Source organism: Sminthopsis crassicaudata, chromosome 4, assembly GCF_048593235.1.
Source record: "Sminthopsis crassicaudata isolate SCR6 chromosome 4, ASM4859323v1, whole genome shotgun sequence".
Lineage (NCBI taxonomy): Eukaryota > Metazoa > Chordata > Mammalia > Dasyuromorphia > Dasyuridae > Sminthopsis > Sminthopsis crassicaudata.
In genome coordinates, this window is record NC_133620.1 from 48,574,014 (window position 1) to 48,593,001 (window position 18,988).

General features: G+C 42.4%; 1 long non-coding RNA gene and 2 other non-coding genes across 3 annotated transcripts; all 3 read left to right on the plus strand.

Annotated features, from left to right (window-relative positions):
- Nucleotides 1-662: 662 nt before the first annotated feature.
- On the plus strand, nt 663-17,022 carry LOC141541856 (uncharacterized). Its single transcript, XR_012481920.1, has 5 exons — nt 663-794; nt 12,224-12,683; nt 12,768-12,881; nt 14,605-14,652; nt 15,594-17,022. It is a non-coding gene; the product is annotated as an uncharacterized LOC141541856 (long non-coding RNA).
- Nucleotides 13,027-13,098, plus strand: TRNAD-GUC (transfer RNA aspartic acid (anticodon GUC)). The gene has a single exon. It is a non-coding gene; the product is annotated as a tRNA-Asp (tRNA).
- On the plus strand, nt 14,329-14,400 carry TRNAG-UCC (transfer RNA glycine (anticodon UCC)). The gene has a single exon. It is a non-coding gene; the product is annotated as a tRNA-Gly (tRNA).
- Nucleotides 17,023-18,988: the final 1,966 nt, after the last annotated feature.

Below are 18,988 nucleotides of genomic sequence, written 5' to 3' on the forward strand. Positions count from 1 at the left end.
GCAAAGTGTGCTTGAGCCGAACTTCCCAGAAAAGGAAAGATACTCAAGATCTGCTCTCACTGGACCTTCAGCCTCCTTCCCGGAAAAGGACTTTGCAAGAGAGGGGGGGAGGGGAAGAAGGGGAGAGAGAAGTACGAGACTTCGCCAGGGAGAGGGTCCAAACTGGGATGGTCTCTGAGAAAGTAGCATGCAAGATACTCCCAGAATCCACCATAAAATGAATGGGGCTAGTGTAATATGAGCTCCGGGAGCTGTAACAAAAGGTTTGAGGACTGAGAATACTTCGACTCGAGATGGGGTAGATATAAGAGTGAAAGAGGAGAAAGACAGAGGGCTACAAAGACAGGGATCAGGAACTGTGCGAGGCTGGACTTAAGGAGCAGGAAGAACATTGACGCATAAGTGAACAGCGAGCCGCAGAGAAGAAAATGGTTCCGAGCAGAAGCCCAAGAGTTCCAGGAGAAACCACCTGCTCTGCTTGTATTCCCGCCGCGTCCAACTAACTTCCACACTAGCCTCCCGGAGCTTCTTCCTCCTGACTCTCTTCCTCATTCACTACTCCCGGTACTGCCTTTCCTCCTCTTTCTCCTCCTCCTTTTTTTTCTCCCGCCTCCCCTAACTTCTCCAATTCTTCCTTTTTCCTCACTTCCTTCTCCGACTTCACATCAAGCTTCAATCGTCTAGAAAGAAAACATTCTCATGGTAACGATGGACATCCAGGATCATGATGAACACTAGTTGTGTTGTCTCGGCGTGGAGTGGACGAGCTGAAGGGGATGGGTCAGGTTATTGCGGTAAGGAAGGTGGAAATGTTTGTGAAACTCTGGAAACTTTAACTCTTTCCATGTTAGTATAGTGCTAGTATTGTGTTAGTATAGTATATGTGGTGTTTGTTTTACATACATATATGGGGGGAGGGGATATTCCCCACCTCTGTCGGACAAGACATTCCCAAATGGGGAGCACAATTTTTTTCCCATTCCATCCTTCCTACTTCCACTCTTAAATTCTCTGCCTTCCCGCAGCACCTCCACAGAAGCTTAGCAAAACGTAGTTTTTTAGCACACTAGCTACTCATATGGTCCGTTTGAGGGTCCTTCCCTGACCTCAGGAGCCCAAGGGCCTCTCTGTCTCCCATTGATTGTACATGCAACCGCGGGATGACCCTCTCTCTCTCTCTGGGCAGTTGGACAACAATGGAGGCTGTAGGAAGCAGAAAGATAGAAAATCAAACTAGAAAGGGAGATGGAAGTCCAACTGGGAAGAGATTTAGATGCCAGGCTAATGATTAACTATTTTATTCCAGAATCAATAGGGAATTCCTGAATATCCATTGAGTTGTTCGGTATGTTCTTGTTTATGTGTGTGGTGCTTGCATATAAGCCGTGGAAGTATGTAACTGGTGAGAAATGTGATTTAGGAACCTCCATGAGCCACTGCTCATGCCCTGGATTGGAGAGAAAAGTGATATTGGATGGACATGGCTCTCTTCAACAATGAGATGATTCAAACCAATTCCAATTGTTCAGTGATGAAGACAGCCATCTACACCCAGAGAGGCCTGTGGGAACTGAGTGTGGACCACGACATAGCATTTTCAACTTTCTATTGATGTTTGTTGCATTTTGTTTTCCTTCTCTTTTTTTTTTTTTTTTTTTTTTGTAGATCGGATTTTTCTTGTGCAGCAAGATAATTGTATATGTATACATATATTGGATTTAACATGTATTTTAACATATTTAACATGTATTGGACTACTTGCCATCTAGGGGAGGGTGTGAGGGGAGGAGGAAAAATTTTGGGAAAGAAAATTTTGCAAGGGTCAATGTTGAAAAATTACCCATTCAATGTTTTATAGATTAAAAAAAAAACTTTAATTAAAAAAAGAAAAGAAAAGTGATAGTAGGCAGAAGGATCAATTATGAGGCTACTGCCATAGTTGAGCCAAAATATTAGGATGCCTTGAACATGATTCTAGGCAGGGATTATATCTGTGCACAGAAAGGGAAAGTTGTTATAAATATAAAAGTAAGTAAGAGGTAGCAACTGATTGGATCCATGGATATTGAAAGAAAGGGAAGGGTAAAAGATGACCCAGTTGTGAATCCAAATTACTATAAGGAAAATGTTTCCACCAACAGAAATGCAGAAGGTTAGAGGCAGAGAGTGTAAACAGGTAAGTTTTAATAAACAAAACAAATAAAAAATAAGACTGGAATTTCAGGGAAGTTAGGTCTTCATTTCTAGATTTAGGATTCATGTGAAATCTTCATAGAGACAATAATGGGACAAAATGTAAGAAGATCACCGAAGAGATTGTAAATGGGGAGAAAAAGCCTAAGTGAGGGGGGAATAGGGAAGGGAAAAGAATGCAATGCTCATACTTAGGAGACTGGCTGGAGGAAAAGTAAGACCTAGCAAAGCTTACTGCAAAGGCTATGGGTAAGGGAGTAGCTACTCCTACATGGGACAAGAAGAAGTTAAAGAGAGCTCCAGATCACAACACAGAGAGACAGAAATAGACACACAGACAGATAGAAGAGAGTCAAATTGAGACATAGAAAAACAGAGAGAATGGGACTAATACTTTGACAGAGAAAAATGACAGGATCCCAGGAAGCAAAGGGGAGAACCAGTCTAGAAAGGAAGTAGTGTCCAATATTCAAATAAGTTCCCACTGGAGGGAGAGAAAGACAAATGCCCTCAGTTGATTAAGCAGCTGAGTTTAAAAAGCCCTTGCTTGTCTTAGAAAGGGCAGTTTCAGTCTAAAGTCTGAAATCTGATTGTAATCAGTTTCAGGAGTGGGAAATGAGTAAATAAAGGCAACTAGCTTGCATCACTTTAAGAGTTTGGCTGTAAAAGGGAAAAGAAATACAATTCCATAAATTGATGGAATGGCAAGGACAAAAGAAGTTTGCTTGATGATGAAAGAGGCCTGTCAGTGAAAGGTCAAAAGTTGAATAAGAGAGTTATATCTGGAAAGAGTGAAGATGAAAGGAAAGGATGCAGGGGACAAACTTCTAGAGGAAACAGCATGAGATCAAGAGCACAGGAGAAAGAGTGAGTATTGGTAGGAATTATCAATTGGAAAATGGCATAAAGTAGGGAGAAGACAGAAAAGGGAAGCTTTTTAGGGATGGAATGAGAGATTGGAAGAAGCTGGCTGATAGGTTAATCTCCATAAAATCAGACAGTTCTGCAGAGGAGGAAAGGATGCTTCAGAGGTGCAGAAAGTTTTAAGGAGAGTCAGAAAAGAAGATGCTAGAGGAGGAAGATGGAGAGGGGTTGTATCTTCAAGATAAAAGGATTTAGGGGCAGTGGTAGTGTAGAATATGCTAAGCCTAGGCTGGGAAAAGGGAAGTAGGGGAATGGTTGAAAATGATGTAAGAGGAACCGATGACATAATTTTGAACTGTGCACTCTTGATGTCAAGACAGAGAAAAGATGTGGAAATGGGGGTAAGTAGAGGGAGGACATGGAAAAGTAGCCTAAAAGGTCTAGGTAGGAATGAGGAAGAATTTTAAGTAATCTGGGAATTTTCACGGTCTCCCAAAAGACCCTCCCTGTTTTTCCTTTTCTGTATACAACTGGAAGGGCTATCAGAATGACAATTCAGCTTCATTTACCTTAGATATCTCCAAAAACTTAGGAAATGGAGGATTTCAAGGTTCACTTTACCTCAAAAATATCCCTAAAGCTTCCCAAAAGTTGTGAAAACTATTCAGTAGTGTGAAATATGTCCCAATCTCAAAACAGTATTTTTCTTTTCTATCTAGGACAATGTAGGTGAGAGAAAGTAAATGAGCATCTCTTGGGAGTGCAGTTAGAATGTTGAGGAGAAGAAAGGAAAGATCTGTCTTGGATCTAATGGGTCTCTAATAGAAGTACAGAAGGGGTGCAAATGTTGTACTATATTGAATAAGGAAAGCCAGAAGGTCAAAGCATGCTCCCTAATGGTCTGGCGGTTAAGCTTGGGAATTCTTCATCTCAGTATCCTGTTTCGATTCCAGTTCAGAAAAAGCTTTTTGCAGTTCTAAGAGGCCCCTCACTGGCAACCATTAATACCAAAAAGAGTATCTATTCTTCTCAGCTCTACCACTTAGTCCCAGCTATAAATGGTCTCTGAATGCTGCCCACTTACTGTCTTGCTTTATTTCTACAGGCCTAAATGCCAAGTCCTCAGGGACAAAAGAAAAAGTAGAGTGAAATGTCTCCTATCTCAAACATCATCAGTTCTGCTAGCCTTTGCTGTCCATCTTGGAGAGAGAGAAAGATGAGGAGAGAAGCATCTGATAGATAGTTGGAGACAGAGCAAGGGAGATAAGATCAAATTTTGCCACAAGTCTAAGCTTCAGGGTGCCTTGGAAATCAGCCAGAACAGAGGCTCCTCTTAGATCCCAAGATCGAAGATTTTCTCTGACCATCTTGTTAATGTGGACAGGGTGACAAAGTGTAAAGGGGACAACTGTAGATGACCATCCACCAGAAGTTGGGATCTTAGTCCTGGTGCTGCCAGAGTATTGAGAGGAGAAAGAGTCCAAAAAAAGAGTTACAATAAAAGTATTCAAGCAAGAGATTCTGGTGAGACCATAGGTGCATAGGCCAGGAATAGAACCAGGGCCTCCCACCTGGCAGGCAAGAATGCTACCACTGAACCAGCCAAGCAAGATAAAATGAGTAGTATAGAAATGAGCCTTTCTTTTTCGGTTCTTATTTCTTAGAACATAACCTGGTGAGTCAGGATCTGCACCTTTAATTTTATACCATACTTGAAGAATCTTACCTAGACTTTTTACTTCCTGCTTTGGGCTTTGTCCCCAATCCTTCCCCTAAATTGTCCTCCTCCAACTAGATCTAGACGTCTAAATGACCTCAAGGTAGGTATCTGAAAGCTGTACTGTTGAGGAGGGTGGGAAAAGGCCCAATGTCCAAGTATACTTTTTTCTTCCAATCTACCCTCCAGAAAAAATCCAATAAAGATCCTCCACACACCCCTATATAAACACAAGCTTATCCAGTCATGGCCTAAAAAAGACTGTGAGTTGGGAAGATGAGAGTGGGGTTTGAGTCCAGGACCTGGGCAAATAGATTACTCTTGTTCTGGTAGCCCTGGGGGAGACCACGTGCAAGTTCACATATTTAGAACCATCCTTCTCTTGAGGTTGGGAAGGGACCCAAAAGTTTGGGGATCACAGACTGGGATGACCAGGTGTCCTAAAAGAATTTGCAGACTTGATTCCATATCCAAGTCAAGAGACAAAGTTTATTATAATTGTAATGCCGATTGAAACAGGCTAAAGTCCAAAGATTTTCACAAAGAACCTGGAGCAAGAATCCAACTTTATCTAATTCTTCATCTAATTCCATAATTGCATCCCAGACCCTGCCTCTCTCTTTAGGAAATAGCTGGGGCTCAACCACTAGGCTAATTTTATGGCCCAGTAGAACTGAACATTGGTCTCAGGAATTTGGTTATTACTGACCAGCAGATTTAGGACCATCCTAAAATCAGAAGACTTTAGAATCATTGACAAACAAGATAGTTAGAACAATAGCATCCTAAGGTTAGAGAATCTCAGGATCACTAATATATCTTCCCTAAAGTTTAAGGGAAGAAATCTTATTATACTCCCAGGCCAGAAGACTTTTACAATCATTGACAAAACAATAGCATTCTTAGATCAGAGGGCCTCAGAATCACAGATTCCAAAGCCAGAAGATTTGGAATCACTGACAGATTGTTAATACAGAAGTACCCCAAGGTCAGAGGATCTTAAAATTATTGCTATCTCCCCTAGAAGGCACTTTCACACATGTTGAATGCCTTCCTGCTGGATTCTCAGTGCAGAAAGAAACACCATACTATTCTCCCCAAGACCAGAAAAATAAACCACCTTCATCTTTCCTGACCACCACCCTAGACCCCACTCTTTCCACTCACACGGCAGTGTCTGTGGCTTTCCACAACTGTATCCCAGACTCTGCCTCTCTCTTTAGGAAACAGCTGCGGCTCAACTACTAGGCTACTCCTTCCAGAACCTGTCTCTTTCCAGTCAGTCTCAAGAACTTACTGCTGAGAGCTCAATGGCTCACCCAACACTGGGGCAGAGGACAAAAGGGGGGAATCTCAGGCAAGATTCCATCTCCTTTGGGAAAACAATTCGTCATCGAATGCATCCCAAAGCAGAAGAGTGCCTGCAAAGACTTAGGTCTAGATGCAACCCAGACAAACCGGAGAATGAGTGTACAAGTACTGTGTGGATTGTAAGGTAAGACAGACTCAGCGGCCTAGAAGCAATGAGAGAATTTCCACCTGATAAAATGCTGGGGAAGAGTATCCCAAAATGAGTGGACAAGAGTGAGGGAGGAAGGTGTTGCCTAAGGACCAAATCAACCTTTCAATGAAAATGACAGTTGACCAGGAACGAAAGAGGCTGGCTTAATGGGGAAGCAGATAACATTCCAGATCATACAAATGTTCTACCTTCTCAATCCACCATCAGATTGCACTATCTTCCCCTTTTAGGAAGAAGACCGCCCAGTTATTATCACATTTGCACAAAATGATGTGAGAATGGAACTCTTTTCTATCCCTCAATTCTCTGTGCGTTTTTAAACAATTTTTGAGATATTGATTAGCTTCCAAATCACTATTGATCAGAGAAATGCAAATTAAGACAACTCTGAGATACCACTACACACCTGTCAGATTGGCTAAGATGACAGGAACAAATAATGATGTTGGAGGGGCTGTGGGAAAACTGGGACACTGATGCAATTGTTGGTGGAGTTGTGAAAGAAACCAACCATTCTGGAGAGCAATCTGGAATTATGCCCAAAAAGTTATCAAACTGTGCATACCCTTTGATCCAGCAGTGCTACTACTGGGCTTATATCCCAAGGAAATACTAAAGAAGGGAAAGGGACCTGTATGTGCCAAAATGTTTGTGGCAGCCCTTTTTGTAGTGGAAAGAAACTGGAAAATGAATGGATATCCATCAATTGGAGAATGGTTGGGTAAATTATGGTATGTGAATGTAAGGGCCCTTTAAATGGGCGGACACAGTGCATCGGGAGATTGAGGCCCAGAAATAATTTCTGTGGATATTAGGACTGCCCTTGGGCGGGATCCTGGCCATATTGAGATAGCTTCGTAATGGGTGACTCTCTCGCTGATTGGCTGTGTGTGTGACCTCACAGGCCCTATGTAAGCCCACTGCAGGCAGCAACCGCCCTCTTTAACCTGGTGCTCTTCACTCTGGCTCCCTAGCCTGGGTGGCCAAGCCAAGATGGGTAGCCAAAAGAGGTAAGGGTTTTGGTAGTGAACACATGAGTCTTCTGACCAGGTGTTCACCAGGGAACCAACAAGTCAGGGCATCAGTTAGGGCATTATGTGAGTAGGTATAATAAAGGCTTTTAAGATTACATGTGGTTGTTCTTGAGTGCGCTACCGGTTATTAAGCTATAGATTCAAGAGATTGTGGCCAGAGACCTTAGAAGGCCTCAGAGGAGGCGAGCCGGGTAGAGCTCACACTGCAAAGGACAGTGGTCAAAGGTACTCTGGTGGGTCTAGGACAGAATAGTAATTGTAACTGCCAGGAGAGCACGTTACAAATGGCACCCAACGTGGGGCATCAGGAATTATCAGGTTTTGAAAATATTTAATATTCAGAATTAAGATTCTGAAAGATCCGGTAGAAACGCCACTTAAGAGGGAAGACAGAGAAGCAATATGGACCCAGGTAAATCTGGGATCAGACTCAAGGACACAGCTGAACATAATGCTTATATCAAGAGGTTAAAGAGCCAGATGGAAGATCTTTTAACAAAGATCACCACTGAAGAACAGCAGGAAGCTTGTAATCAAGCTCCCAGAAGGCTATCCCCACACCCAGTAAATATAGCTCGGAGAGAAAGCAACCTAGAGCTAGTGCGTATGTATGACAGTAGAGAGTATAAAATGCCACAGCAAGAGTTGCTGGAATTGCAGGTTAAACTACAGATTGAGCTAGAGAAAGAAGAAAACGCTAGGTTACTACAGATAGAACAGGAAGAGTTCAAACCAGTGGCTGAAACTAAGGAAGGAAATAAACGAACCACATGGACTAAAGTTGTAGAAATTCTTCTTAGCATTTTGTTGGTTTACCTCGTGCATTGTTGTTTTAAGGAATTTATCCATTACTCTTCCATTGAGAAGAAGTTTAGTTCTTTTTATGTGCAAAGCTCAGGTTTGATTTTAAATCAGCCTTTGGGGAATTTTCCAATTCTTCCCTCTGCCTCACCTTCTTGGGCCAAGGGAGAAGGGGGAGGAGGAAAAGGAAGGGCGATAATATCATCAGCACTGCCCATTAATCCATTCAAAACTCCTGTGTCTTCATTTCAAAAGACAGGAGTAGGCTTTATGCCCCAAGGCAAAAAGGAATTGTGGGGTATTGAGTATAATCAGAAAAGTTTTAAAAATACAGTTCAGTTAATTTCTAAGAAACCTTACAGGGATAAGGCCTTGCAGTTAGAGAGAGTGGAGTTTTATACTTGTAAAACTGCTAGGATCGTCTTTGGAGAGTTGAAACTCCTCTTTTCTTACCTCGTGGATTTTCTACTTCCACAGGTGGGCTTGATTTCCCAACCCCCTACGGGTACTTATAAAACAGTGTTTATGTCTAGAATGGGTTGGAAAATTGCTATTTTAATCACTAGAATAAATAGACAGTGTGTGATCTTTGACCCAGGAGGAAAATATCAGATTTATTGATTCACACTACTGAAGTACAATTCGGTATCAGAAACTCAAACTTTGATTTTTAGGCAAAAGAATTCAGGGATATAGCCGAGTGTTCTAGTAAAGTCATTACTGCACAGACTATCCCCAAGATCTTCTCTTCTAAACAAGAGAAGGGAATTTTGGGATATGTGATTGCTTACAATTTTAAATTTTGATTTTACATTTTTAAACATTTTTGATTTTACATCTTCAAAGTATTTTGATTTTACATTTTAAAGTTATTTTGGTTTTATATTTTTAATCTATTTCGTTTTTACACTTTTAAATTATTTTGGTTTTACATTTTTAAATTCTTTGCATTTTACCTTAGCAATGCACTTCGGGCATACACAGAAAGTGCAGCTAAGTGACAGACTGACTTTTGTCTGACTTGTTAATCTTTTTGACAACAACTTTGTTTCCACTGTGATGTGGAAAGGCCTGGATGGCATTTGGAAAGGCCCAAGTTGGGCTCCGGGGACATTCCTTCCTAGGTGCAGATCCAGCAGCAGAGTTCATCCCCACCAGAGACATTTGTAACCTGGGGATCCAAGAGAAGGACCAGACAACAGTCCAGAGAGACCAGCCAGATGTCAGCAGCCCTTCAGACGCTGATGGCAGCGATGCCCCTCCTGACCGTGACCAGAGACACCAGACACAGTTCCAGTGTTGCAGCTGAAATGGACTGTTTTGGGTGATACGCAATATAAAGACTGTAAATGGACAATGGGCCTGCTTGCTTCTCCCGTGGCCACTTGCCATATGGTGGCCTGGGAAGAGGCTTTGCCCTATGCTTTCTATTGAAGGACTATGCTTTTAAATTAGTGGGTGAAAAACCAACACACCCACCTGCCGTTGTTATTGAGACAATGTTACTGGACATGACTTTGCTTATGTGCACCTGTGAAACTAGAATTGCTCTAGGATTGTGAAAAGTGCAATAGAGAATTGTGATAAGCTAGAATTGCTCTAGGATTGTGAAAATGCAATTGAGAATTGTGATAAGCTAGAATTGTTCTAGGAGTATGAAAAGTGCAACAGAAAATTGTAAGAAACTAGAATTGGTCTAGAACTGTGATAAATGTAACTAGAATTGTGACAACCTACCTACTGATATTTGTTAACTAGAATTGTGATGTTTTACCTTGTTGACTTCCCACCTCAGTGTTGACATCCTACCTCATTGGCATCCAACCTCTTTGGCTTATCTCGAGTATGACTTTGATGAATGGGTTGAACATTTGGGCCACTGTTGAGCCTGGTTCTTATTGTCATACTTCTGTTTACTGATTTGCTGCTTTGTACCTCCTTGGGCATAACACACTGTCATCTCATGGATCAAGTGAACTATAGCTGGTGCTAAAAGTTTAGCTTGGTGAGATGTGCGGTTCCCGCAAAACAAGAGAAAGGGAATTGTAAGGGCCCTTTAAATGGGCGGACACAGTGCATCGGGAGATTGAGGCCCAGAAATAATTTCTGTGGATATTAGGACTGCCCTTGGGCGGGATCCTGGCCATATTGAGATAGCTTCGTAATGGGTGACTCTCTCGCTGATTGGCTGTGTGTGTGACCTCACAGGCCCTATGTAAGCCCACTGCAGGCAGCAACCGCCCTCTTTAACCTGGTGCTCTTCACTCTGGCTCCCTAGCCTGGGTGGCCAAGCCAAGATGGGTAGCCAAAAGAGGTAAGGGTTTTGGTAGTGAACACATGGGTCTTCTGACCAGGTGTTCACCAGGGAACCAACAAGTCAGGGCATCAGTTAGGGCATTATGTGAGTAGGTATAATAAAGGCTTTTAAGATTACATGTGGTTGTTCTTGAGTGCGCTACCGGTTATTAAGCTATAGATTCAAGAGATTGTGGCCAGAGACCTTAGAAGGCCTCAGAGGAGGCGAGCCGGGTAGAGCTCACACTGCAAAGGACAGTGGTCAAAGGTACTCTGGTGGGTCTAGGACAGAATAGTAATTGTAACTGCCAGGAGAGCATGTTACATGTGAATATTATGGAATATTATTGTTCTGTAAGAAATGACCAACTGGAGGAATACAGAGAGGCTTGGAGAGACTTATATCAACTGATGCTGAGTGAAACGAGTAGAACTAGGGGATCATTATACACTTCAACAACAATACTATATGAGGATATATTCTGATGGAAGTAGATATCTTCAACATAGAGAAGAACTAATCAAATTCCAATTGATCAATGATGGACAGAATCAGCTACACCCAGAGAAGGAACACTGGGAAATGAGTGTAAACTGTTAGCATTTTTTGTTTGTTGTTTTTCTCCCCAGGTTATTTTTACCTTCTGAATACAATTCTTCCTTTGCAACAACAACAACAACAACAAAATTTGGTTCTGCACATATATATTGTACCTAGGATATACTATAACATATTTAATATGTATGGGAATGCCTGCCATCTAGGAGAGGGGGTGGAGGGAAGGAGGGGAAAAATTTGGAACAGAAGGAGTACAAGGGATAATGTTGTAAAAAATTGCCTATACATATGTACTGTCAAAAAATGTTAGAATAATAAAATTAATTTTTAAAAAGAAAAAAAAAAGAGATATTGATTAGCATATCTTTAGACAGGGCTGGGACCTAGTCTGCCAGGTGCACTCCATCTGGTTCCATAATCACCTACCTCTGAGCTCCCTGGCACTTCCTCTTTCTTTGACCCTTCTTCTGAGTTCTCTCCTGGGAAACCATAAGGCTGTATTTTTCTTATAAAGGACCTGTTCATGATGAAGAGCTTTGCTAAATTCTTTTCAGGACTAAACCCACCATGGGGTACTCTCTCTTTTACAGTGCTTTCCCAAAGCGCCTTTGTCACTACTCTAGCTAATCCTGATTACTCTGCTAAACTCCTCTATTGCTCTCACCTGGCGGTCAATAGTTTATTCCCACCTCATAGAGTATTTCCTTTCTCCTGGTTAATTGTGAGTTCCCCTGGGAACTAGTCTTTTCCTCGCTAATTATATGTTGTCCCAACTCTTTCAAATTTGCCACTCCTGGTGCCTATTTTACCACTCATTTTTGACTTTAACCTCTTCTCTTAACTAAAACTTCCTTTTGGCAAAGAGAATGACCATTGTGAATTTGTCATGTTTATTTCCAAATAGATTTGCTACCCTTACCTCATCATATCCATCCCAAATAATCTTCCTCACAGTTCCATCTTTCTGTGTTATATTTCCTCAGCCGCCTTGATCCCCCTCCTCTTCCACCCATTGCTTCTTCATCTTCTCCTTTTTTCTACTCTCCTCTTCCCTCCCCGTTTCTTGTCTCTCCCTAGGACTCAGAAAGAGAGCATACATGCACACATACCCCTACGATGGAGAAAAAAATAAGGATTTTAATTTGAGTTCATGAACTTGGTTTCTTTTTCTTTTTTTTTTTTTTTTTTAACATGTTGATAGCTCTATTTCAATAAAACTTTTTGGAATTTCATTTTAGGCAGGCATTCAAAAATGTTTCCCTGAGAAGGCTGCACCAAGCCTTTGAAGAGATCAAACAGCCACTCACCTGAAGGCACTTTAAATAATTCCATCCTTTGGAGACCCGTCTTCAATGACGGAAAAGGGTGGAGGTTCTAGAGGACATGAGAGGTAAGGACCCATGAAATCAATCCTGGACCTTCCTCTTTCTAAAGACACATCCCAAGAGCTTGCGGCGAAGAGCCCAGCAATGACTGTCGAAGTTTCAGAGGGGTTTGAGGCAGGCAGCTGAGACAGCTGAGAAAGGGGTCTTCCAGCTTTGGGAAGGGGGAAAGCCGTGGGGCCTTAAGAAACTCCAAAGCTGACCCTGATGGAAGAGAAAAGGGGAGGGGATCTGTGCCTCTTTGGTGTGTTAGAGTCCACTTAAGCGTCCGACTGTGGCTGATCCGACCAGTTCTACCTCGGAATGCTCTCCACAGGTCAGACAGAAATGGACATTTGGGGTAGGTTTTCTAATTTTACTCATCTCGCTTTGGGCTAATTGAATTTTGTTTTGCTCATAGAGCACCTTCTCTGTCATCAGATCAAGGCGATCCTGTGCCAGTGTCTCCCATGTCGTACAATGGATTCTAAAGTTCTTGAGAGAGTGTCCTTGTATCGCTTTTTCTGACCGTCTTGTGAGTACTTGCTCTGTATGAGTTCTCTATAAAATATTTCTTTTTGGCAAGCAGACATTGATAAGGGGTGGAGAAGATGAGTAATCGCTTTGTGTCTGTGTCTTGTATTTCTGGGATGCTGAAAGAGGCCGAGTTAGTAACTCGCTCCTCGTTAGTATAGTGGTGAGTATCCCCGCCTGTCACGCGGGAGACCGGGGTTCGATTCCCCGACGGGGAGGAGGCAAAGCTTTTTTGAATCCACCAATCCATCCACCTAGCTCCTTCTTTGCCGGACACACCCCGAGTTTAAGGACCCTCTCTCCACCCCATCCCCCAGCCTCTCCCACTCTCCTTGGAAGCAAAAGACATCTTTAGCACCTCTCTGGTCACAACTCCAGTTCAAAATCCCTCTCTCCAAACCATCTCCGAGTTCAAAAGATGTCATTGTGGCGCTGTGGGAGCAAATCACCCGCAGCATCTCCCGTGGGATTTAGCTAAGCAAACGAAGAATTGTTGGTAGACGAACCACCATCAGCTGCTGATGCCCAAAGGCCTCTGCGTCTCTTAGACTTTACCCCAGATATGGGTTCCCTTTTTCGCCCGATCCCGAGCCTTCTCCAGAAAAGGAAGACAAAGCGAAAGGCAGCTTGGTTCTAGACGTTCGCAGGAAAAGCTTGTGGGCCTCTCACAGCTGGAGAAGGGTCTGGGATTGCCCGTCGCCCTGCCTCCAAAGGGCTCACCTGCCCAGTCTGTGATCCCACGACCCCTTGCCTGCAGGTGATTCGCAGCCTTTCCCAACACTCATTCCCATTCACGTGCAAGAATTCAATCCGATAACCAGAAAGTGAAGGAAGAAAACTCCGTGGCAGGGAGGAGGAGAGAGCCTGGAGAGAGCAGCCAGGGACGTAGAGGACTGGGATAAGATACCCGGAGCACGGAGGTCAGAATTCGATTCAGGCGCCGTTTGGGGCTTTGGTCCTGAATACCTAAACCGAATGTAGCTAGCTCAGCCTACGGCACTTGTTCCATCGCCAATCCTTCGAAGCTGACGGACTCAGGCTGGCCTGCCAGCGGGTTGGGTCTGTGGTGCAGCCAGCCTTAGTACCTTGGCACTAAGTAGCCTTGATACCCGCCTTGACCTACTTTACCGACGTAAAGCACCCCCCGGAGATGCAGAGGCGCTGAGAGACCCGGGACATGAGGGAAGCGGCTGAGTTCGTGCAGCGCGCACCAGGTCTCGGCAGACATGGCAGAGCCATGTGAGGGCTGGAGGCTTCGGGAAAAAAAAAAAAAAAAGAGACCCCGGGGGGACTCTAGGCTGGCCTTGGCTCACGTGAGGAGCTAGCCATCCTGCCAGAGAGTAGAGTTCCGAACAGAGCAGAGCTCTAGTACTGGTCCCAGCTGGAGCATCCTCCAGGGAACTTGCGGAGTTCTTACTAGGCCTTGGGAGCCAGCTGCTTCACCAGATGCGTTGGTGGTATAGTGGTGAGCATAGCTGCCTTCCAAGCAGTTGACCCGGGTTCGATTCCCGGCCAACGCAGTAAGTTTTTTCCGCGCCTTTTTCCCGCGCCAACGTATCTCTATATTGCAATGTGTCTTTATTGATTTTTCACTTCCCAGGCAGTCTTTGAGCATTTTCCCCTTGGCTCCGAGACGCCAAGGTCTCTCCCAGCACATAAGACACATTCCTGGCATAAATGTTTTTCTTCCTCTCTCATCGTGTGGATCTTTCCCTTTTTTCTAGATACACACTGGATATTGTGTCCAATATTTCGCTTTAACGTCACAACAGGTGAGTATTTATTCTGATTAAAGGGACTGCATCTTTGGAAGGCAAACCTGAAAGGCAAAGAACTTTCATTCTGGCCCACTGAAGGCTGAATGCAGAGATGTAACAGCTTGCTTAGAGCAACAGCAAGGGGGAGGATGTCACTGCATGTTAGGGTATGTGGAAGGAAGTGAAATGGAAGACAATTGGGAAGGAAAGAAAGGGCTGTGGTGGAATTAAATTTGAACTTCACCCTCAGGAGTCATTACTCACCAATCTCGTGAGGATGGAATCAGTAAGTATGAGTCCTTAGATAAAATCTTTTTGGCTGGTCACAATACTCCACGATGTGAAAGCATCTGCAGCAGTATTCTGCAGCATTAGCAAGAATAGTTTAAATCAATCATAACAAAGGTCAATTTTTACACTGAGAATGGACAAGTGGAGTTTATTTCAGAGATAGATTTCCAGAATAATATACCTTGTCCCACGAAAGGAAGGAAATGCATGCATTTTTCATTTTATGAAATTTAAAATAAGTTATTTCCACAACTATAATCTACAATCTCATATCCCCAGGGCCAGATAGATTTACAAATTTATGCCACCACACATTTAATGTGTTAATGATTAATTCCAATATTATATAAATTGGGGAAAAGAGTCCTACCAAATTCCTTCTAGGACACAAATGTGGTGCTGATACTTAAGGCAGGAAGAGCCAAAACAGAGAAAGAAAATTATACTCCATTTTTTTCCTGATAAATATTTTCTGCAAAAAAAAAAAAATAAAATAACTAAAATATTAGCAAGGAGAAAAAATGCACTATATCACCAGGACCATACTCTGTAACCAGATGGGATTTATGCCAGGAATGCAGGGCTAGTTCAATACAAGAAAACTGTCAACATAGTTGATTATATCAATAATAAAACCAAAAGAAATCATGTTTTTATTTTAATAGATGCAGAAAGGGCCTCTGACAAAATACAGCTCTTTAATACTGGAAAGCCAATGTAAAGGAAAAGTTGCCTTCCAGGTTTGAGAAACTGAGATTCTGAGACCCAAGAACCCCCAAACAGAGCAAAGCTTGTGTTTGCATAACCTGGGATGCAGCTTGCAGAATGCCACCATCTGGCACTTTCCTTGTTCCTGAGGTGATGAATATCTCTGGCCCGTTATACAGGAGACCAGGGTTTGATTCCCCTTAAAAGAAGATTCACCCTTTATTGCACACCTCACACTCTGGATCCTATTCTCTCTCTCACTGCCCACAATACAGCTCCAAGACGCCAAGGTCTCTCCCAGCACAAAAGACACTTTCATGGCATTAAATGTCTAAAAGGTACCTTCAGCATGATAAATAACTAAACACATGCTCTATGGAAGCCTGGCATGCTCGCCAACCTTGCTCATCTGTCCTCCCAAACCTCAAATGCCTTCTTTGTCTGGCACCCTTTGTAGCTGCAGCCCCCAAGGTTCCTTCTTGCCCAATTTCTCACCTCCAACCAAAAAGGAAACCCAAGCCAGGGCCCTGTTCCCAACCTCAGCAAAAAACCTGAGGGTTAGTTCACTTCCTTGCTTCTCTAATCTGAGATGGGGCTTAGAGATGGCAGACTAAGACAATGAAGGACTCAGGAGTTTGCCTGCAGATAGCACATACATCACCATACTCAGTCCCACTCATGCACCAATAATTCACAATGTAACTGATGAAAGTGGGCTCAAGAGAACTTCATGGCAGCAACAAGAGGACAGTCTCCAGGGCAGCATTGATGTGAATTGGATCAGGACACTCCGGAGGCAAGGGCCATGGTAACCCAATCCATCAGAATCATGGGCTTCCAAGATGGGAAGGGATATTGGGTTTTGGTCCTGGAGACTTTTTTTTCGGTTCAATCCCCCTCAACAAGCTAACTGGCTCAGGGGCCGCCTTCAGCTGCTAAATAATCCCCACCTCGGCAAGTGAGAGCAGCCCTCTAGTTCTGTTCTTTTGCAATCTCTCATTCATTGTCTGGCTAGATTCTGGATCTTCAACTCAAAAGTTCACTTCAGTTGAGCTACAATGGAGTGCCTATTTAATCAGTGCAATGTTCCTCACCATGCTGCTGCATCTTTAGAAAACTGAGAAGAAACCCCTAACTTCACCTTCAAGAAGCTTTTGTCTTGCAGAAGATCACACACTACAGTGGATCTAGAACTTCATCTATCAAGGCATTCCTTCCAGAGATGGAGATCCAACTTAAACCAACTTAAATTGGTTTGCCATCTTTTGGCATTTCTGTCCATCTCCAATAAGATTTCAACAGGATATCAGATGCCACTGAATATCACTTCTCTTTTCCAGCCCTGTTCCATTTTCAGTGCATTAAAAGGGAAAATAAATTAACAAATTGTACATATCTTTTTTTTTTTCAGTGTGTATGTACAAATCTAGTCCTTTACATAACAGATTAATTAATCCATTCTTTTGGTTGTTAATCAGTAAATTTGTATTATGTGAACCCTATATCAGGCAATGTGCTAAACCCAGAGCATTTAAGGAAGGCAAAAGACAATCCCTTCTCCAAAGGAGCTAAAAAAAAGTCTATTGGGGGAATATTACTGGTAAACAGCTCTGTTCAATCAGATATGTGTGTATGCATGTGTGTCTGTCTGTCTGTATATATGCATAAGAGCTACATTAAATGATAGTTTCAGAAGAAAGAGACTGGGATTGAAGAATAGGGAAGGCTTTTTATAAAAAGTGCAACTTGAACAGACTTGAAGAAAGCTAGGAAAGCTAGAAGGCAGGGCTGAGGAGGCCTAGTTCTGGGCAAAGACTGGAAGGGAAAATTCATAAGTGAAAAAGAGTGAAGTGTAAGAAGACTGAAAAGGTCAGAAAGGGTCACATTATGAAATACTATTAAAGCCTAACAGATTTACATATATATATATATGTATTTATGCATTTGTATGTACATATGCACATACATACCTCAAGACAATAGGGATCACAGAGCATTTATTGAATGAATAAGATAGAGCTACATCTAAGATCAATTTGACAGATTAAAGTTAGATTGCAATGGAGAGAAAATGGAAACGAGTAATTTGAAGAGATGTTAGGAAAGAAGAAATGTCTGCACTGGACAAGTGATTAACTGTGGGAGGGAGAGGGAATGGAATTGAAGGAGAGAAAGAAAGAAGAATCTAGGGTGGTATTAAAGTCTGGGTGGCTGGTGAAACATTGAAGTAGAATGGAGTCCATCTCAGGATGATCCCCTTCCTTTTTCTTCTGGAAAACTCTGGGTGGGGATGAAGATGGACTGCTGGGAAGAAAGGCTGGCATCAGATCATGTGGGCTTTTCCCACAGGAACATCTTTGCATCTTTCCTAACTCCTCTCCAAGAGACCCATATTTTCTCTTGTCTCCTTAATGGAATGAAACTTGATTAGCATAGCTTTGATGGCCAAAGTTTTTTTTTTTTTTTTTTACATTTTTTCTTTTTTTTATATAGCTTCTTATTTACAATATATATGCAGGGTAATTTTTCAGCCATAATAGTTGCAAAACCTTTTGTTCCAATTTTTCCCCTCCTTCTCCCAGATGGCAAGTAGACCAATACATGTTAAATATATTAAAGTATATGTTAAATACAATATACATATACATGTCCATACAGTTATTTTGCTGCACATGAAGAATTGGACTTTGAAATCGTGTACCTGTAAAGGAAATCCAAAATGCAGGCGGACAAAAGTAGAAGGATTGGGGATTCTATGTGGTGGTTCACACTCATTTCCCTGAGTTCTATCTACGAGTGTAGCTGGTTCAAGATTCATTAATGTTCTATTGGAGCTGATTTGTTTCAGCTCATTGTTTAAAGAGGGCCAAGTCCATTAGAAGTGATCATCATATAGTGTTGTTATTAAAGTATATAATGATCTCCTGGTTCTGCTCTTTTCACTCAGCATCAGTTCATGTAAGTCTCTCCAGGCCTTTCCGAAATCATCCTGCTGGTCATTTCTTACAGAACAGTAATATTCCATAATACTCATATACCATAATTTACTCATCCATTATCCAATTGATGGGCATCCATGTAGTTTCCAGTTTCCGGCCACCACAAAGAGGGCTGCCACAAACATTTCTGCACTTACAAGTCCTTTTCCCTTCTTTAAGATATAAACCTAATAGTAACACTGCTGGATCAACAGGTGTGCATAGTTTGATAACTTTTTGAGCATAGTTCCAAATTGCTCTAGAGAATAGCTGGATGTGTGTGAACACATTGATGGCCAAAGTTTAAAGATGGTTGAAGGTTGAACGAGTTCTCAGTTCTCTATTCTCTCTCCTGAAGATGCATGAGTGCAGTA